Below are 20,776 nucleotides of genomic sequence, written 5' to 3' on the forward strand. Positions count from 1 at the left end.
ATCATGTACTTATTCTTTATCCTTTTATAATTAGCCTTTTGAGATATTTTATAGTTTTTCATGCTGGGAAGGAATATATTTTCTTCACCGTGAATATTTCAAAGTTTTTATAGTTTAATTTTTTTAAAGGGATTATTATTTTGAAGGAATGGATTAAACTTCTTCAATCTCCAATAAAAGCTTTGTGAATAAGTCCTTTAAGACAGCGAATTTTAGTTTTACTAAATTTTTATTCCTTGAATGGAAAAGTGCTATAATCTGAATTATGTAATATTTAATTAAACCAATCGATCAAATCATCCCTAGTTTTTTTATATATGGGGAATTAAATGTGTGAAATAGTTTTGCTTTAAATATTATTTATGTTAATATATTTAACATAATAAAAATAAAAATTATGATATATGTATTAAAAAACAATGCAGATTATAATCCGCTTTTTTTTCTTTATTCATTATCTCAAAACAATACAGTTAAAAAAAAATTTAGATTCCATTTTAATGTAAAATGACTTTGAACGATAATGGACTTGATCTGCTTTATAAATTCTGGAATTGTTGTTTATTATTAGATCATTTATAGCATTATTTTCTTTGTCTTCAAAATAATTACAATCTAAGAATTCTTCGTTTTTGATATCCTTCGCTTTCAAAAGAGATATAAATTTAAAAATTCTGACATAAAATTACTAATAAAGGAAAAAAAATAAAAGGTTTTAAAAACACTCTTACCAGTGCAATAAAAAGTGTACAATTCTTTTTCAATCCGAAATATGGAGATATTAATAAATTTGTAAAGGCTTGATCATTTGACAAAAGTATTCCTGTAAGCAAATTGAAATTTCATCAAATTTTTGAATAATTTTAGCTTTTAATAAATAGGTATGAATTTTCTTTCTTTAACATGAATACTTTGGTTTAATTTTCTAACAGCATTGTTTCTGGAGCCTTAAGATTTTGATATTTACTTAAAATTCTTTTTTTAATAGTAAAAATTGTTTCCGAATTTGTTATGCTAAAAAATTGTTTTCAAATTTGATATGTTAAAAAATTGTTTACAAATTTGGTATACTAAAAATTGTTTCCAAATTTGGTATGCTAAGCATTGTTTCCAAATTTGTTATGCTAAAAAAATTGTTTCCAAATTTGTTATGCTAAAAAAATTGTTTTAACATTTTATACTTTCTACAACATATTTCGCATTTACTTTTATACATATTATTGAATCAATTTCATCTAAAATTCCTTTATAGATGTCTCTTCTCATATGGAATTAAAACTGATCAATTAGCTAATAATTTATTTCAGAATATATTAAACTATCGCATTGTTATAGGGACAAATATCCATGCGAAGTTCAGAATGTAATATTTTCGGAAAAAATTAAAAACTTTTTCAAAAATTCAATTATTATATCATGAAAGAACCTAAATAAAAAATAACAAAAATAAAAGCTATCTCAAGGCTAATGAAACAAAATAAATCCTCTTTATTTTTATAAACGTTTGAAAACATTTTCTTAAAATATTCTGCAAATATCTTTAAATAATTTGGCAGTAAATTATTTTAGAATTTAGAATTTCTCCTGAGTATTCTTTCTCTGCAATTTCCCTAGTGATAGTAGATATTTTCAAAAATTTATAACAGTAAATATGCAATAAATGAATAAATTCAAATTTTTAATTTGCCTCTAAAAGTTTATTATAAACTATAGATATCAATACATAATTTTAGGAATCAACAAGTTAAAAGGATCTCGCAGAAATATTATCAACTAGAACTTCTAAAAAAATAAGAAAATGTGTTTTAAAAATATATTTCGAAGACTTAAAGAAATTTCGGCTTTTTATCGAAAATATTTATTTTTCTGAATATAATTCAAGCAATGGCAGTATTCTTTTAAAAATTAACTCTCATACATAACTACTAAATAGAAGTTTTGCCCCTTAAGCCAAGAGAACAAAATGGATAAATTTTAAAATCATTTAAACTTGTTAAACATTGAAATAAAACTAGCTATTTTCTTTCTGAACAAGTTTGCAAGACAACGACAACCAAAGAAATTAAAATAGTTCATAATCGCGAAGAGGATATATATTCCCCATTGTCTTTAAAGTAGTGACAACTTATAATGTTTTCATTCCAAAAAAAGATTTTATTCTCTTCTTAGTAAATATGTAAAATTCTGCTTGAAATATAACCATTACTTTCCGAATTTATGGCGTTAAAAATAAGATAAATAACTCCATTCTTCTCTTTTTTCCAGTAAAAGTTGCCAGAATAAAACCATTCAGGTTCAGGATTAAACGCTCTTCCATGATACGAAATAAATTCAATGTGAAGAGATTTTGTGATATTTAAGGTGAGTTTCTCAAAGACGTTGTGGAATGTTTTATTTAACTCTTTGAGACACACAATTTTAAAGAAAATAAAAACCCTAGTAGAGAAGATTTTTTTTATTAAAAAAATTGAACAGATATTTATTTTAATTTTTTTAACACAAAAAAACTTACTCAAAATAAGAATAAAAAATTATAACATTTTCCTCAGGCCTTTCTTACAGGGCGTGACATATTTAATCTGACCGTTTTACAGCTTCTTAATTGGTATAAGACACTAAAAAAACCTGTTTTATTTTATTACAAAACCTTTTATTCATTTATAATAAAATAACAAATAACGTTATGAATGATAAAATTTTCACTGAATCGCACAATGCGAAAACTTTAATAATTATAGCAGCATGCGTAACTTAATGACGATTTGTGATTTGCATAACTTTTTTCAATTACTTATGCATTTACTATTGGTGTATAGTATTGCTAACTTAATGGAAAATTAAGTTAGCAATGCTAACAATCTAACCAAATATTGTTGCATGACTGTGATTAACTTCAATTTTTGGATGCGGATTAAAATATTGTTACGAAACTTCCCGGGGTTCGTTTGGATAGTGGGAGTTATATGGTGTGGAAAACACTCAATCAGCAGGCGGCAGTAGAAAATGAAACAACTGCGTTTATTTACACGAAGACACACAGGACAACACAAAGACGACAACTATATACAGCACACAATTATCTTCAGCAGAGACGTGCAGACAACAGACTCTAATGCAGACCGTAGCTCACAACTTAATTCAGCACTCACTTGACTCCTTCGTTGCTCCGCTAATCTCTGGAAGGCCAGTTCTTTCTGTCGATTCCGACTACTCTGCCCTAGCAGCTGCGGTCGCTTCCTTTTATAGGTCTCAGTAGCCGGGGCTAGACGCTTTTCAACCAATCAGGAACATTCGAGGCGTATCTCCGTTCCTACTGGACGGATCGGGAACATTCTCGATGTTTCGGGTATAATCTATTTTGGAGCCAAAGTCGCCAGATTCGTCTCCAAGTTTGTCGCCAAGCTCCGGGACCCTCCGACGCGACACCGGACTCCGCCCAATACCGATGACTGTAAAACATTCTTTCCGATGGTGGAACCAACTATGCTGGGAAGCAGCATTACAGATTCGTAACAATATATAGAACCACGCATGAAAGCTAAACAAAAGAAAGGACAATTTTTAATCCACTTGACCACTAAGAGTTAATTATATCTGATCGTTGTAATTTGTACTGTTGGATAATTTCTTATTAAATTTCAGTTTGGCGTGCACAGATGTTAGTTAAAGTTTCAAATTTAAAACAAATCAGCTTTTTTATCACCAAACACTTTGTGTTACTGTCAGAAATTAAAAAAGGAATTTTAGAAATTCCTATCATAAGTAAAAATGACAAAAAGTAAATATCATTTTTACAGCAGAATCTAAGAGCTTTAGTTTTGAGTTTCCTTATATTCGTAAGAGAATACTTCTTGCTTCGTCAACTATTAGCAAGCAGCTTATTTAAGTTCAACATATATCTGTAGAGAAACAGAAGATTACATCTAATATTTGCAATATTTTTATGTAGGTCTCAAATAAAAAACTATCTTGTCTCCGCAGTATAGAACATTGTATGAATCTATAAACCAAGCAAATATAAATAAAATAATCTATTTTTTATTAGAATCGATTCTATTATAATATAAAAAAGAACAAAACGAGTTTATGTTGTTGGAAATCCTTGGTTTCGGTTTATTATGGCTAGAAAATGCAATTTGCCAGAATAAGAATGTGCTCTTATTATGAATGAACTAATAATCTGAAATGTAGCAAAAATGACAAGGTTAGGACTTAAACTTTATTTTTTGTGTTTTTTTTTTTTTTCAAAGTTAGGTTAAAGACGAAAAACCACTCGGCCTATGGGATGATTCCTTCCTCGTACGCACAGTCCAGTGCATGCATCCTGGACAGAGGCCTCCCGTCCCAAAAGGGTTCAATATATGATCATTATTCATGATATATATTAAATATTATTCATTTTTAAAGACACTTTATACATTTTATATAAAAATTTATTGGCCCTTTCGGAATAAAGCGAATGTTAAAACATTTCTGAAATTGGAATATGCAATTTTAATGTATGGAATTTCTTTGAAAGCTACTCCAATATATATTTTCTTGCTTCATTTATAAGCTTACCTGCATTTCTAAAGAAGTTAATTGCAAAAAAATGTAGAATTTCTTTCACATTATATATAAGAATTTAGAAGCATAATAATAGAAAATGAGTTTTTAAAGTATGAGGTAAAATTTCAAATAAATATATAAATAATTAAGTTGAAATTGATCAGATTAGTTCTTCCTTACTATGTTTTTGCCTTTTCAGATATATATTCCTTATATTTTATTTATTTTAATTTATTGGCATGAAATATATTATTAATGATTTAAAATTAAAAACTACGAATTAAACAATTTCAAAATGAATAATTGAATTAAAGAAGATGGGAAACATTTCGGATATCTCATTTGAAATTTATAAGCTCAGTCATCGACTGGTTTCAATTTCCATTTTATTTTCGATATTTTACCTGAGACAAATGTAATGGTTTGATGCATCTATAATTTAACATGCGGTGTTTATAACGTAAACGAATTTATATCTTTTTTTTATATATTGTTTATCATGATAATACATTTAATATATTGTTTATCATGATAATATATTTAATATATTGTTTATCATGATAATATATTTAATATATTGTTTATCATGATAATATATTTAATATATTGTTTATTATGAATATTCTAGTCTTTATTTATTTATTTAATACATAGTTTTTCATCTATTAGTATTTTCTTAAATCTGTATAACAAAGAACTTTTTTTTTGGTTAAAAAAATAGAATGTTCAAAATTATGATTATTGTATGGGAAAAAAATGATTTGGTATATTTTTACAGGGGGGGAATAATGATTTTTCCTACCTTGAAGCAAAATATTTGCCCATTTTCCCTTTGTGTAGGCTGAGTTAAATAATAATAATTATATACCATATTTTAGTTAGATTTAGTTAGATTTCATTGATCTATGTTCATCAAAAATGTTCTCCAGTCTATTTTCGTGTATATTTACGCAAAATGCCATTTGACTTAATCTCGTTTTGTAACGTAGACTACGTATTTTAGTCCTCTTACTTTTGATCATTTTCTCCCAAATTCGCCAACAGGTCTGCAATTTTTATATCTAAACACATGTCAAAACTTATTTATTCATCTTTTCATCTGGCCTTTGGAGATCGCCGATTCATCGGAAATACTGATTAGATTTAATTTATGTTAAATTTTTTAGAATTAATGAATAATTATTTATTTTTACGGCTTCTAAGTTTACTTGGTAATTTTTAGATTGGGCCAAAAAAGCCCAGCTCCATACATTTAAAATGCGGAAATTTCACCAAAATTGATGCATTTCCGTGCTTGTCTGACGAATTTCGGATTACGCCAGTATATTCACGCTCCATTATACATAAGACTCCACTATTTCTCCAATTTGATTGCATTTCTATGATTATATGGCAGTTTTCAGATTATGCCAAGATGTCGATGGTTTGCATTTTTTGGCAACATATCTTGAGTGGGGTAAAGAAATAAACAAATACCTCACCAGAATATCAGACATTAAAGCACTGTTGTTGTGCTTTAAATATTCTATTCCTTGTTGATAAGAACATTTCTAATGTAGAACAATTACATAATGCTATTTAAAATGTAATTATACGGTTCATTTATTCTCTAAATTTCGCGATTTCGTAACTTTACTTTTTTATGTATCTTTCAAAGTACGCACATAATAAAAATGAATCATTATTATTTAACTTTCAAAAATTGTTTTAAAAAATCAGGCGATTAGATATTTAGTGAAACAATGGAAAGGCCAGAATTTTAGAACAATAATATAATCTACTGTTGAAATAATTCACAAAAATTATTTTAAAAATTGCCAATATTCAGGAAAGTTTCTGGAGCAATTAGTGGCAATCTGGCAATTATTTTATATTTAAAATACTGTAAAATAAGTTATGTGTAATAATATTTTCGGAAATATATTCGAGAAATAAATTAAAATTTAATAGCTTTATATAATAATTAAAGAAATTTGTAATTAAATTATTTTAAATTTAACATAATTTATTAAATTATTTGGAAATTATTCGCACAATTTTGAAATTTTGGAATTCAACTGGGAGTTGAATTCCTAAACTGTGATTAAGATTTCAAAAATACTTTTCATATGCTAATTCGGAGCAAAATTATTATAATTAATTTTTAATTTATTAATCTTCAAAAAATAGAAATAAATGTTAATCGTTTGCATTGCAACAGAATGCATATTGTTACGAAATTTCCGGGGTTCGTTTGGATAGTAGGAGTTATATGGTATGGAGAACGCTGAATCAGCAGTAGAAAATAAAACAACGATGTTTATTTACACGAAGACACACAGGACAGCACAAAGACAACAACTGTATACAGCATAGAAGATGATTATCTTCAGCCGAGACATGCAGCATACAACAAGTCTCTACTGCAGACAAAAGCGCACAGCTTAGTTCATCACTAGCTGGACTCCGTCACTGCTCCGCTTATCTCTGGAAGGCCATTTTTTTAGCGTCGATTCAGACTACTCCTTTCTGTCACTTCCGACTACTCTTCACCGTCGATCCAGACTACTCTTCTCTGTCGCTTCCGACTACGACTCCTCTGGCAGCTACGGCTGCTTCCATTTATAGGTCTCAGGAGGCGGGGCTAGAAGCCTCTCAACCAATCAGGAACGTTCGAGGCATATCTCAATTCCTACTGGAAGGGTCGGGAAAATTCTCGATTTTTCGGGTATAATCTATTTTGGCTCCAAAGTCGCCAAATGGTAGCCAAGCTCCGGGACCTCCGACGCGACACCCAGACTCCGTCCAATGCAGATGACTGTGAAACATTCTTCCTGATGATGGAACCAACTATGCTGGGAAGCCGCATCACAGATTCGTAACAATATAATTCCAAAACCATTGTTTCACAACTAGAAATATTATTAGAGCCAACCAGGCATTTGAAAATGAAGAAAATTTACTGAAACCAAATGTAAATCCAAGTCGATTCTGAATCCTCAAGTGTTAATAAATATTTAGAGTAGTAAAAATTTTAATTCATATGGATACATGGATCAAAGATTCTGCAATTCTGATTTTGCAATTGTTATTGAAAAGTATGTAAATATGTTTCGAAAACCGGTCTTTACTTGGAAAATAATATTTTCAATATATTTTCGTAGTTTGTTCTTTTTCGTATTATACATTAGTACATATCTAAATATATCATTTTGAATTAAACTGGTGATTTAAATATACAATTTAAAATAAAGCATTATGTCTCAATGTTCATTTTTCTGATATTGATGTAGTTTTTTTTAAACAATGCTAATCAGTTTTGATGGCGTTGTTAATGCAACCAAACTTCAATATCTCGTCATCATTTAAGAAAAATAGGACTTTCAATGACACATATGTTCTTATTTTTGCGATATAATGCCTTTTTTCATAATTTTGTGCTTGTGTGTCATAAAATCTTGAAATCATTTCCGTATGTTTAAACTATTTAGTAACTACGCTGATAAGTAAAGTTTTTTTTTTTTTTGTGAAATTATCGGGGTTTTTTTATTTAATATTCCTAATGTTTCAACAAGTTTCTTTATAAAATCATTGAAATTTTGTTTTTTCGAGAATTTACACTGATTTTTATAGTTGCATTTATACACGTTTTAATGCTGTTTTACATTTTCAGATGCCATTTTCTCAAATATAGAATATGATAGAATTTTCTTACGAAAATCCACATATATTTGAATCTAATATATATATTTTTATTCAAATTTGGTATAATAATATCTCAATATGTTTTGCAGTTCCTGAACTAAAGAATAAGTAATCGATATATTTAGAAATATTTTATAGATATTTTAGTGCTTCACAAAGGGAAAAAAAATTGAAATTTTGTTTTATTTACCAATCAAATATCAGTATTTAAAGAATGAATAGGAATACATCTTTTTTTTTAGTTCAGGTACTAGATAATATATTTCTTAAGCTATCTGCAAAATTGTAAGCAAATCATTTGATAAACCTCTAAACTAGAAGACTTTTGCTTCATACCTGTTTTTAGTGAGAAAGGCCCTTTTTTCCAATTAAAAAAAATACTTTTGCCACCTAACTGGTATATTTTAGTTTCATACAGGTTTTTTTCAGTCTTTTTTATGTAAATATTTAAAAATATAGCTATTTTTGATCGTTTTTCAAAAATTCCCCGTTTTTATCCTGAACATAGTCTCATACCTTGAACACGTGAAAGAAATTGAATCATATTTTTATGTGCCTCATGCTCAAAATCTTTCATCTACACCTTTACAAAGGAAAAAAAAGTAAATAAAGTTATCATTGAAATATATGGAAATACTTACTCTGAATCTTTTTTATAAAACGTTCCTTTTATCATTTTCCCATAAATCTTTAAAGTTCATTTATTAATCCGCCAAGAAACTACTTGAAAAACTTAAAAGTAGATATATTTCTTAGAATTTTTCGAAGAAATATATCTACTTATTCTTTTCTGCTTTCCGAAAACTTCCATTTAAAACACACCCAATCATTACATGTCTTTTACTTTAATTTTAAATAACATCTTTTGTCTAAGAATCTACAGAATTTTTAAAAAAAATAATAAACATAAGAATTTCAACCTGTTTTCTTACAGTGGCTATTAATAATCTTTGAAACATACCCTCACCCCCTCTCTTGAAAATTTCTTTATTTCTGTTAATTATAAGCTTTATATATTTGAGTAGAATGAATCGATAAAAAGTAAGAAATTGCGTAGAAACACAATAATTGATTTTAAACTAGATAAGTTTTTATCTGTTTTTAGAAAAGTTTTCTTTTTCTTCAGCATAGGTATTTAAATTATAGTGATCATATTTCAAGAAATATGAATCACATACTTCGAAATTGGATCGCAGCCAATTTGTTGAATAATCAGTCTCCTGTATTAAATTATCGTAGCAATTTGATTGATAATCATTATAATCCACATAAAAATTACATTTCTGACAACGAATATAATTGTTTTATATGTTTTCACTTCTGGAAAATACAAAAGACATTATATTCAACTGTGATTTTAGGTAGGAATGGTACGAATATCTAGGTTTTACGAGAAAGGAAAAGTACCGAAGCTGACTTTTAATGTCATATATATAGAGTTTGTTTGATGATGTTTAGCTATTGGTTAGTTAAGTTTTAGTTAGTTTCATCACCTTTTAAGACTTGATACGTGCATTAGACTTTTTTTACACAAATAATTAGTAATGAAATGTTGGGCAAAGAATTTGAGGGTGGAATTATATTGATAGCATCTATATGGCGCAGACCTGCTTTTGATAATGCATATCAGTTTGTGAAAAAAGTATAGGACAGGCGGTTAGCAATAAACACTGAATAAGTGCAAAGAGCTAAGCACCATATTTTTGTAAAATTTAATCCTTCCCAAACGCGGTTGCCGGACAGATTTTAAGCATGGTAGCCTACAGACTTTCTCCCTTTGTCCTGAAGCCTGAGACCATGGATGTTTTTTTTTCAGCAATTGTTTGTAGAAAATAAGAGCATATATATATATATGGATAATAAAAAAAGGCCTAACTAACACAGATATTGAATTCAGACTATATGAACTTCCCCAAGTATTTGAAATACAGTGCATAAAAACAAAAATGTTTCGATATAAATTATTAATCTAGTTTTAGATTTGAATTGGATATATGTAAATATGTTAGACACCTCAGGTGACCAGCTTGTGTTTACAGGGGATTTTGTTTATATCTGATTTCCTATAAATCATATATACATAACTTCATATCCATGATTCAGCTAAAAGTCTTTCCATTACAGTTATGCTATTTTAGTTGCCTAACTTAAATTATGTTTATAGTACACATAAACCTTTTTAATGGAAACAATATAGCTTTTTTAAGAGTAAATATTAGGTTCAGTTATCTCCTAAATTTTGCGGTATTGTAACTTCACACTTTTAATTGTATTGTAAACTACAGATATAAAACATATTTCTTCTTTAGTTTTAAATAATGGATGAAAATGAGGTGATTAAATAATTGATAAAACATTGAAAATGGTTTGAATTTCAGGGAAATAATGCAATCCCTTATTGGAAATTAAGCAAAAAAAAAAAAAAAAAATGCAAAATTCTACAAGGCTATTAAATTGTTACCACTAAAAAGATATTTATTTTACATTTTGAAAAATGCTAAATTCATTTTTGTGCAATATTATTTTTGGAAATTATTTGCGGAAAAACGTCAAAATTCACCTTAATTTTTGATTATTTAAATTCCAACTTGAAATTTCAGGGGGAAAAAACTCTAATGAGTGTAGTAGCTGTATGTCAAACTGTATAGCCAGTACAGTCCTAATACACAAGTAAGATTCTATGAATTCTATGATAATACGAGGTGGTTACTCTTTTAATTTGTTTCATTTCAGTTCCTGTCGGAGAATTCAATAGTATTATTTTAACTTCCCATATTTATAATCCTAAATTTAATGAAACACAATATGCTGTTTCAAACCTTTATCTCCATAGCGACAGCTCAATTCGAATTGACAGTTAAACCAAAATTTTCACTTTTCTAATAGAACTTATAGATACAGAACCTATTTGACATTGAAATCGAGTCGTTGGCAATCCTTAAAAGTTTCTTTCCAGAAATCGCAAAATCATTGATAAACGAAAGATCATTTTTATATGTGTAACATACACTTTCCAGATATAAACGACGCCAATATTCGTAGATTCTTAACAAAAGAGCCTGCAGCATTTTCTTTGAAAAGTGAAACTCTTTTCCTACAAAAGTGCATTTTCGCTATTTGTTATAAGATCGTGTCATTTGTTTAAGAGCTTTTTTGTGGATGTTTCTTCATAAATCACTTATACCATTCTTTTGAAGATCCGCGTGCGTCTCAGTTTCAAGGGGGTAATGGATTCTGTTTTCGTGTTGATGAAAAGATAAATGTTCATGCCTTGAAGTCATTTATTAAATAAGCAGACTAATGTTATTTACTTCGCTGTTCGTCTGAGCTGAAGATATCATTGTAATATCCTAAAAATGGTGCTTTAATAAAATAATTTTTATAGAATTTTAAAGTGGGACTGTGAAATTGTTAAAAAAAAGAGCATAGATTTATATAAGATGCAAAAGGTCTAAACGGACAATTATTTAAAAAGCTTACAGAAATAAAATGATGAATGTAGCTCGAAATGTTACGATTTCCCTTGTAAATGGGTATGGATACCATGGTAAATCCATTTTTAAAGGGGTAAGCTGTGTTATTAAAGTAACTGGTTATAAATATTTTTTAATCTAAACTTTTATTAATGCACCTGAAAATAGAATTTTTTCAAATATGCTAATAATTAAGAATATAAAACTTGAGAATCAAAATAAAAGCGAAAAAATATGAGGCACTGAAAACCATATTTTAAGTTCTTGGAATTCTAATTTTATTTTTAATATAGATTTAGGAAATGACATTGGCTGTAAACCTGTTTCAGGGATGATGATTAATTAAAGTATTTAGTTCGTTTCTGTCGTAAGAGATGGCGATGCCAATCATGTCAAGTCGGATCTGGCTGGGTTTTGCCATTCAACGCGAGAGATTCGCATGCGTGTGACGTCAGTGCGCCTGAGAGGCTCATAAAAGAGTAACATTCGATTCTTCTGGTGGCAATGCACGTGTAAGGTCGGTAACGTAAGGTAACGCGCTCCATTTTAAAAGAATAAAAACGGAAGCAAACATTTTTTAGGCATGACCATGTTTGGCATCTACATCTACATCTGTCTTATCCCATTTCTGTAAATAGTGTAAATATTGAAATGTTTAATTATATGTAGTCTTAATAAATTAATTGTTTATTTAATTCGAATATTAGTATTCCTTTTTTCAAAAAATTCACTTTACCCCTATACGATGTCCTATATAAATTAATTCTTAATGATTGCTTTGGAATTTTCTTTCTTACTGTATTCATTGTGACCTTTTTTCATTACTAATCTTTCTCAATACCTTAAAACCTTTTGAATTTAGATTAAGACTAATCAGACGAGGGATTTTAGGCAGATAAGGCAGAAGCTTTCAGAATCACCATAGTCTAAAGCTTTCAATATTATTTATAAAAAAACGATTTAAATGCTGTAAATGAGAATTTAGAAAATTTGAAATCCACAATTATAAAAAAAATATAAAATATGAAGTATATGAAACCTTTATCCTTCAGGCAAGACTTAAAGAGTATAAAATAAAAATTAAAATATGAAACAGAAAATAATAGAAATATCATAAGATTTAACCCAATAATAATAATATAAGATAAATAAATAATAAAAGTATACGAAAGCCTAAAATGGATAATATAAAAAATAGTATGATAAAATAAATAAAAAAATGATATTGATAATAAGAAAAGTAATTTACATAAGATTAAAATGTGATATATGTTGCAGTGCATAATACGGTTGAAAATAAAAGTTTTCTGAAGTATGTTGAGGTACTATAAATTTGGTTATTTTGTAATATATCTTTGTAATATTTATAATGCACTAACTTTAAACGTCATTAACTAATTAACTAAATCTAATCATTTGGACGCCATTAATTTCATCTGATAATTGTGGTAGAAAACACTTCTCTACCAAAGAATACTAATACGAACAGAATGATAACTCGAATCAGTGCATTCAACAGAATAATAAGACGAGTCAGTGAGTTCTCAAGACAAACGCACTGATTACATCAGTAAAAGAAAGTTTACTAAAAATAATAGATTAACTGGATGCAATTGTTTGAGCCAGTACTTTTGGACTCGAACCAAAAGCCATATATCCCCGATTTAGGTTACATGTGCAATCACAAGACACCAGACTAATGGCTTTCACTTAACTTTTTGTTCTTCTTCAGTTATTGTGGCTAAATGAGGAGATGGAAATACCAGTATTTTGATTTTTATGGATAAGAAATTGGTGATAAAATATTTTTTCATACTGTAATATCTTAAATGTTTACTATTGCTTTTATTATGACAATACAATATCTTTTGAAATGAATTGCAAGGAATGCATAATATATGATTACTTGTATTTATCTAATGCGTGTGATTATTTTAAAATCATAATTATCTTACTGAATTATAATCAAAACCAAAATGAAAATAAAATCCTATCAATGTGAAAGAGAATTTCATTTTTTCACCTTATCTGAAATCCCCCCAAACTCTCTTTAATTTATTTCATTAATTGAAGGGAATCTTAATTTTATTTCTTATAATTTACTTGCCTTCGTGTATATATATATATATATATATATATAACATATTTTGTATATATAATATATTTCGAAGACGTTGAAGAGACATGTTATATTTTGAAATTATTTTAATATCCATTTCTTGAAAGCAATTTCTTTACAAGCAGACGCAGAGCGGCACAAAAGCAGAAGTAAGAAAAAGGGACGAGCAAATGATTACTAGTCTTATATAAGATGGGAATTCCAGCCACGCACCAATTCAATACATGTGTTGACCTTGAGAAGGGCAACGGAAATATCACTTTCACTAGATACGTAGTACTGATGGCGCATTATTTTTTATAAAGAATTAAACCGAAAGTGGAATTATATCAAAAAATAAGACAATATTTTACTATGGGTTAAAAAATTAAGAGTTTAAAATATCATTACATATACATATATATATATATATATATATATACACACACAGATATATATATATATATATATATATATCTGTGTGTGTATGTAACGTACTATGATCAAGATTTGAACTTCATAGGAACGTATTGTTGTTAACTAAAATAAATGGATTTGTTCACAAAATGTACATAAAATTATTGTACCGTTCGTAATAAGAAGTTCATGATATCTAGAGATTTGCTTTTAAAAGAGTACAATGCAAACACATTTGTACAAACGCGAGTTTTGCTTGTCCTGCTCAATTCAAAATTATCCCAATTTAAGTGGGAAGCAAAGAAAAACTAGATTTATTAGCCCTCTCCTGACTCTTTCCATCTAAATATATCTTCTCCAATGTTTCACATTCTGAAACCCATAGACCCATAACGAAGAACTCAGCCCAGAACCCATAACGAAGACATCTGGCTTTCATCTCTTGAGAGAAGAGTCATCCCTCCTCCTTCAAAGGAGTGTCAACTCCGCGTCCCTGGGTCGGTAAATAAAGACACCTGCAGTCTATCCATCCTACACGATTGGATCATGAACCATTATCTATATATTTTGCCACAAATAGATAGATAAGAGTGTGTGTTTGTGTGACTATTTGTGCGATTATTTGAGAATATATGTGTGAATGTGTGTGTATGTAATTGTGTGAACGTTTTTGAATTGTTTACATTTTGTAATATTTTACCATTATCTGGAACAAATTATGCATACCTAAATTTATTTTAAAATATATTTATTATATGTTTTTTTTATGTTATCGAGATTTATTTTCTGAAACTTGAAAATTTATTTTTGATAAATAATATTTAAAGGAAGAAAATAAGCAAAAGTATCAAAAATGCCATTTGTTTCAAAAAGTTGATTATATGCTCTAAAAAGTGCTAATAGTAAACATTCATGTCTTTTTTTGCATCAAAAATTTATTTATTATAAGAAGGATTTAACTTTGGCATTTTAAAGAATTATTTCAACTGTTTCTCTAGTGAATGGTATAAAATTATCAGCTTCTGTTAGTCCAAAAAAAAATACAAAATTTTATATGAAGTTAAATATTCTTAGTTGGCGATTTGGAAATTTACAATGTAAAATCAATTGATATTAATATTTTAACTGAATTTTTTCAACTATAACAGTATATTTAAGTACAAGGAGATCGAAATTATTCAAGATGTGTTTATAATATTGGTTCTGAAAATTCTTTATTGGATTAAAATGAAACTTTTTGCATTTATTTTCCTAAGTAAACTGTTTCGATACTTTGATGTTATAAACGTAAAATAGCATTCTTGTGTAAATGAGTTCTTTTTTTTATTGAAAAAGCACAAATAAAAATATTTATTTTAAATTAAAATATGAAGTGGTGAAATTATACATGCAATATGCTATCACGTGCATGTGGTATAAATTGTTGAATATTTGATGTCATAATTTCTTTTCATCTCTGCATTTGCGACCCTTCCATATTAAACTGCAAACATAATATCTTTAAAATGCAGAATCATTAGCCGGAGGCGTGTAATAAGAAAATGACATCAATGTAATCAATCGGAAAGCCATAATATTGGTAGAAACATTTTTATCTTCCAAATAAAATAATTTGGTGAATGACACTCTAAAATTATATGCCATAGTCACTAAAATTTCAATTTAACAAAAATTTGCTTAATATAAAGTAATATAATAAGAACGAGCTTAACAAATACGATGCGAATATAATGAAAACTGGATATGCTATATAGGCAGAAACACTTAAAATATTTTTAATTTTAGGCAAAATACCATACAGCACTAACTTTCAATTTTAGGCATACAACACCACAGCATCTTTTCCTTCCTATAGATTAAACTGAAAACTATTTTATTTTTAAAAAACACACTCAGGTGAATATGTGTGCAAAATTTATAAATTTTTATAAGGCAGACGAGTACATGTATTAACTTTAGTTGTAATACAATTTGCAGCCATTATGCAGGAAGTTTCTAAATACTTCCTGTTTAATTTGGATAATACTGTACGTTAATACCGTATTTGTAATTGCATATATTGTTACGTAGGTACTTTAGTGTGGAACGCAATGACACACACAAGAAGTAGAGCTAAACCAATTTATTAACTCAACTCAGAACACAGTGACTGACAGATCTTCTGCTTTGATACTAGCAGGGAAAGTTCCAGAATACTTTTCTGGAGACAGTAAGAAAAGTCCAGAACACTTGTCTGGTAAACTAAAGATAAATCCAGAATCTTCTGGAACATGAAATAAAGGAAAACAGAAAATCAAGGAATTAAATATTCACACAAACTGTGAATCGCATTGGGTCTATGGAGAGTCTATGGAGGGCCATGGAGAGTCAACTGTCTCGTTTCAATGCGGCAATATTATGATGTGCCGTTCTGCTTTCTCTGTACTAATAATTTGAAATTCAGGAAGTACACCCAGTTGCATATTATTCTGCGATATCATATTACTCTGTACTCACCAAAATTATACAATATTGCGAATATTGTTTAGTATTATATAATATTATAAAAATATATCTTGTTTCAATATTTCGATTTCTATTTTTAAATATCCCTGGTTTAAAAAAACATGACAGAAAATAGTAATTTGTATCTTAACAGAAAATAGGAAATAGTAAATTGTAGCTTGTATCTGTTAAAATAAAATGCCTGAAAAATATAGTCTAAAAACAGACAATAGAACTTCTAGGATTTCCTGAGTTTGATTTTTATTGGCTTCATATAGGTTAATAAAAGTAAGACAAGAACCTTAGATCCTAGACACTTACATTTTCTTTTATTTAGATGGAAATCACGAATATAAATTGTTCCTCATGAGACATTTAATGAATAGCTGTCTGTCAAGTAAACTGTTTCTGAGACTTTGTAATACCATATATAAGTACATTTCATCTGCTATACAGGCAACAAATCACATATCTCGAAAAACGAATTTAAATTCCCTGTGAATGTCGTATATTTTTGTCATGAATCTTTCCCGCCTTTAACAGAGTTTCTGTCTGAGTAGAGACCTTATTTGAGTTTTATTGAATTTCACCTCTTTCTTTGGCAGAAGGTTTTATTTTACTACTCTCCTCTAGATGGTAATAGAGGGTGACAAAAGAAGTGATTGACGACAAAGATATGACTTTTGAATAACCTTGAGCGATTTAAATGCCTTATTTCTATGAAAATAAAGGAGTTGTTTGAAAATAACCATTGCGTAACAACATTATTTCGAAAACTGATTGATCATTTATGCCTGTGCTTTTAATAAAACAAAATTAAGCAGAAAGCATATTTCATTCACTGATCCTGATTTAACAGTAATAACAGATAAAAATGGCATTAGTTAAGCAGCTGATAGTATAAAATATAAATCCATAAAAATAATAATTTTATTTGAAAAAAAATATTTTTAATGATTGAAGAATTGATATCAATAAGTACAGCTTATTATACATTATTCAACATTTGAAAACATATCTATTAATTCAATATAACAAAAGTCTAAAAGAAACTTTTATTAGAATTTTTTTTAACAAATGGTATATACGAGGGCTATCTAAAAAGTATCCAACCTTTGGCCAGGAAAAATATATTACTTTGAGGGGTAATAAGGTCTCCTTAAAAGTTGTCCCCTCGCTCCTTCACAGACTTAGTCGGTGATCCTTCCATTACTGAACACTCTCCTGGAGGGCCGCCATGATCTGGTGGTAAGGTCTTGACTTCAGAACTGGAGGGTTTCAAGTTCGAGGGCCGATTCTACCGAAGAACAGTTGTGTAATCTGGTCTGATATACGTTAAATACTTCGGGGCCAAGAGTCCTCCCACTAATGTGGTGCGGAAGTTTGGAGAAGGGTTGTGCCAGCTCAGGTGCCGTCTGCGTCATCTAATCCCGGTTCAAAATTACAAAATCCATCCTAAAATACCCCAGTGTTGCTTTAAGACGGGGCGTTAATATAATGAAACTAAATTAAATTGGAATGGTGTTTATTCCCGTTGTCGAATTCTGCACTATCTCTTCTCTACTCCCAAAATGTGATCCTTTAAAAGGCCCATTCAATTTCAGAAACAACCAGAAGTCGCAAGGAGCCATATTTGGAGAGTAGGGAGATTGATGACTACTGGAATTCCGTATTTCGACTAGAAAGTATCGCCCAAGTATGAAAAATGAGCCGGGTCATTGTCATGATGCAACTGACAGTTTTTCGGCTTACGGAGATCTGGTCATTTGCGTCGATCTGCATTTCCGAGTCATCTTAGAACTTGTTGATAATTCTCTTTTATCACTCATTGACCTTCCTGTGCGTATTTGTGATCATCTCCACCAATGTATGGTCATTTTTGAATCGGTTAAACCATTCTTACATTTGTGTTACTCTCATACCCACATTGCTGAATCTTAAGAATTGTATCACTTTTAAAATCATCAAGTTTTAGCAAAATTTGATGCAGTATCTTTGGTCAACTCGCTCAGTCATCTTGAAAGAAATAAAAATCTGACGAATACTTATAACAGCACCTCATTCAGTGACCAACAGACAGCAATTGACACACTCGAATACAGTGGCGCCACTCTAGCATCATTACCATACGCAGGAAAATCCAAGGTCAAATGCTTTCAAACTGCCCTTGCATGATATACAAAGTTTTTCAGGAGCCACTAATAGAAATATTTTTTTAAATCACATTTCTTTATCAGTAAATGATATTATAATAAAGAAATACCCATGCTTTTGCCATAAATATTTTAAGAACTTCAGATATTTAATTTGATCTTCATTTTATGACATTTTTTTATTATTTAGTAATTTTTCATCGCAATAAATTATTTTCCTTATTTTAAAATTTCTCAGCAAGAAAAATAATGCCTTTTCTCTGTATACAAAAGTATAGGAACATTCTTAAAATTTTAAAAGGAACTCCTTCAGACCGAAATCAAAAAGACTACCTTCATGATACCAAAGTTCCGGAAAGTCGTTAAGTGAATTCTAAACTTTGGTCTAATGCTACTTGTTAGATTTTGAAAAGCCGCTAGAAGAAGAAACTGACTAAAGACCATTAAATTCTTCTCTTGTGATCAAAGAAATGTTCTAAAGTATTTGATAAAAGTTAGCTATGCCTAGAAACTGAAGTCATTCTGGCTTTAAAATTAGAATAGAATTGTATTCAACATTCTGCGATTTAAGAGAACAAAATAACTTTTCATAAAAAAAAAACTGTTTTTCGTTAGTGTTTTTTCTGTGCAAAAAAGTAAATCGCAAGAAAGGTTAAAATAATTTTTATTTTCTCGAAAGCTTTTCTTCAGGTTTTTTTTTATTTCTTCTTCTTTTGACTATAATAAAGATAGAGATGAATCAGTATTTCAGTCAGATAATAAAGTCTAGACATCTAGAAATTTCAACTGCAATTATAAATAAGTAATCAGTGACCTCAGTTTCAGCTGTCAGAAATCACGGAAGCAATATATATATATATATATATATATATATATATATATATATATATATATATATATATTTCAAAATAAAGTCAGTTTTAGAAGGACAATATTTACTGTCCGCTCGAGTTTAAGCGTGAAAATTTCTTTTTGCATCACAAGCATGTTTTTTGAAAAAAATATGTAATGTTTTCAATTATATTATATTTATAATTTTTGAAATTATATCGATTCCGGATATATATATATATATATATTATAATATCATTTGTTTTTCGTATTAGAAAGTAATCATTATTGGCATATATATTTATAACGGTAAGAAATGACATAAAAAACAATTATAACTTCCAAGAATAATACAAAAATACTGTGCATAAAAAATTTAAGAAATTCATTAAAAATTAAATTTTACTGTTAAATGTTTAAGGATTTTTGTAGTCCATTAAATAAAATAATGTTATTTGTCGATTTTTTATTATACATACTGAACAAAAATAGATATATCAATCCTTTGTATAGTGATTTTTTATATACCAATAAACAATTTTTTATGATATATTAAAAATATTGATTATTAAGATTTTTTAATGTTGCGATTATTATGAGCTGAAGTAAAATCTATTATTAGATATGAGTAATATTTCTTTGGAAGATGAGTTGCAGTAGTCTGAGACTTGTGAGGTCGTCAGTTCTTGATTTTGGGTATGAAAGATTCCAATCCTTTCAAATAAAAAACAGTCGCGCAAATAAATACTAAATTTGCTCTCGGTGGTGTGGTATAAAGTTTAGAGAGTTGGGTGTCACCTCAGTTATTTTTAAAATTGTGAACTCATTGGGAAATATTTTTAGTGTTATTTTAAAACAGAACTCCAATATTAAAATAAACTTCTTTTATGCCTGCGGAATTTAAATCACACAAACAAAACATGATATGCAAAATAAAATGTAATAAAATCATGTGTAACCATGACAGCCCTGAAAAAAAAACAATTCAAGAAGTCCTAAATTCCCAAAGAATAAAAATCTTCAATAAATAAAAAAACTGCCACATTTTATTCATTTGATCAGCCTGAATTAATCACTTATCATTACAA

The sequence above is a fragment of the Argiope bruennichi genome, chromosome 6 (genome assembly GCF_947563725.1).
Source record: "Argiope bruennichi chromosome 6, qqArgBrue1.1, whole genome shotgun sequence".
Classification (NCBI taxonomy): domain Eukaryota; kingdom Metazoa; phylum Arthropoda; class Arachnida; order Araneae; family Araneidae; genus Argiope; species Argiope bruennichi.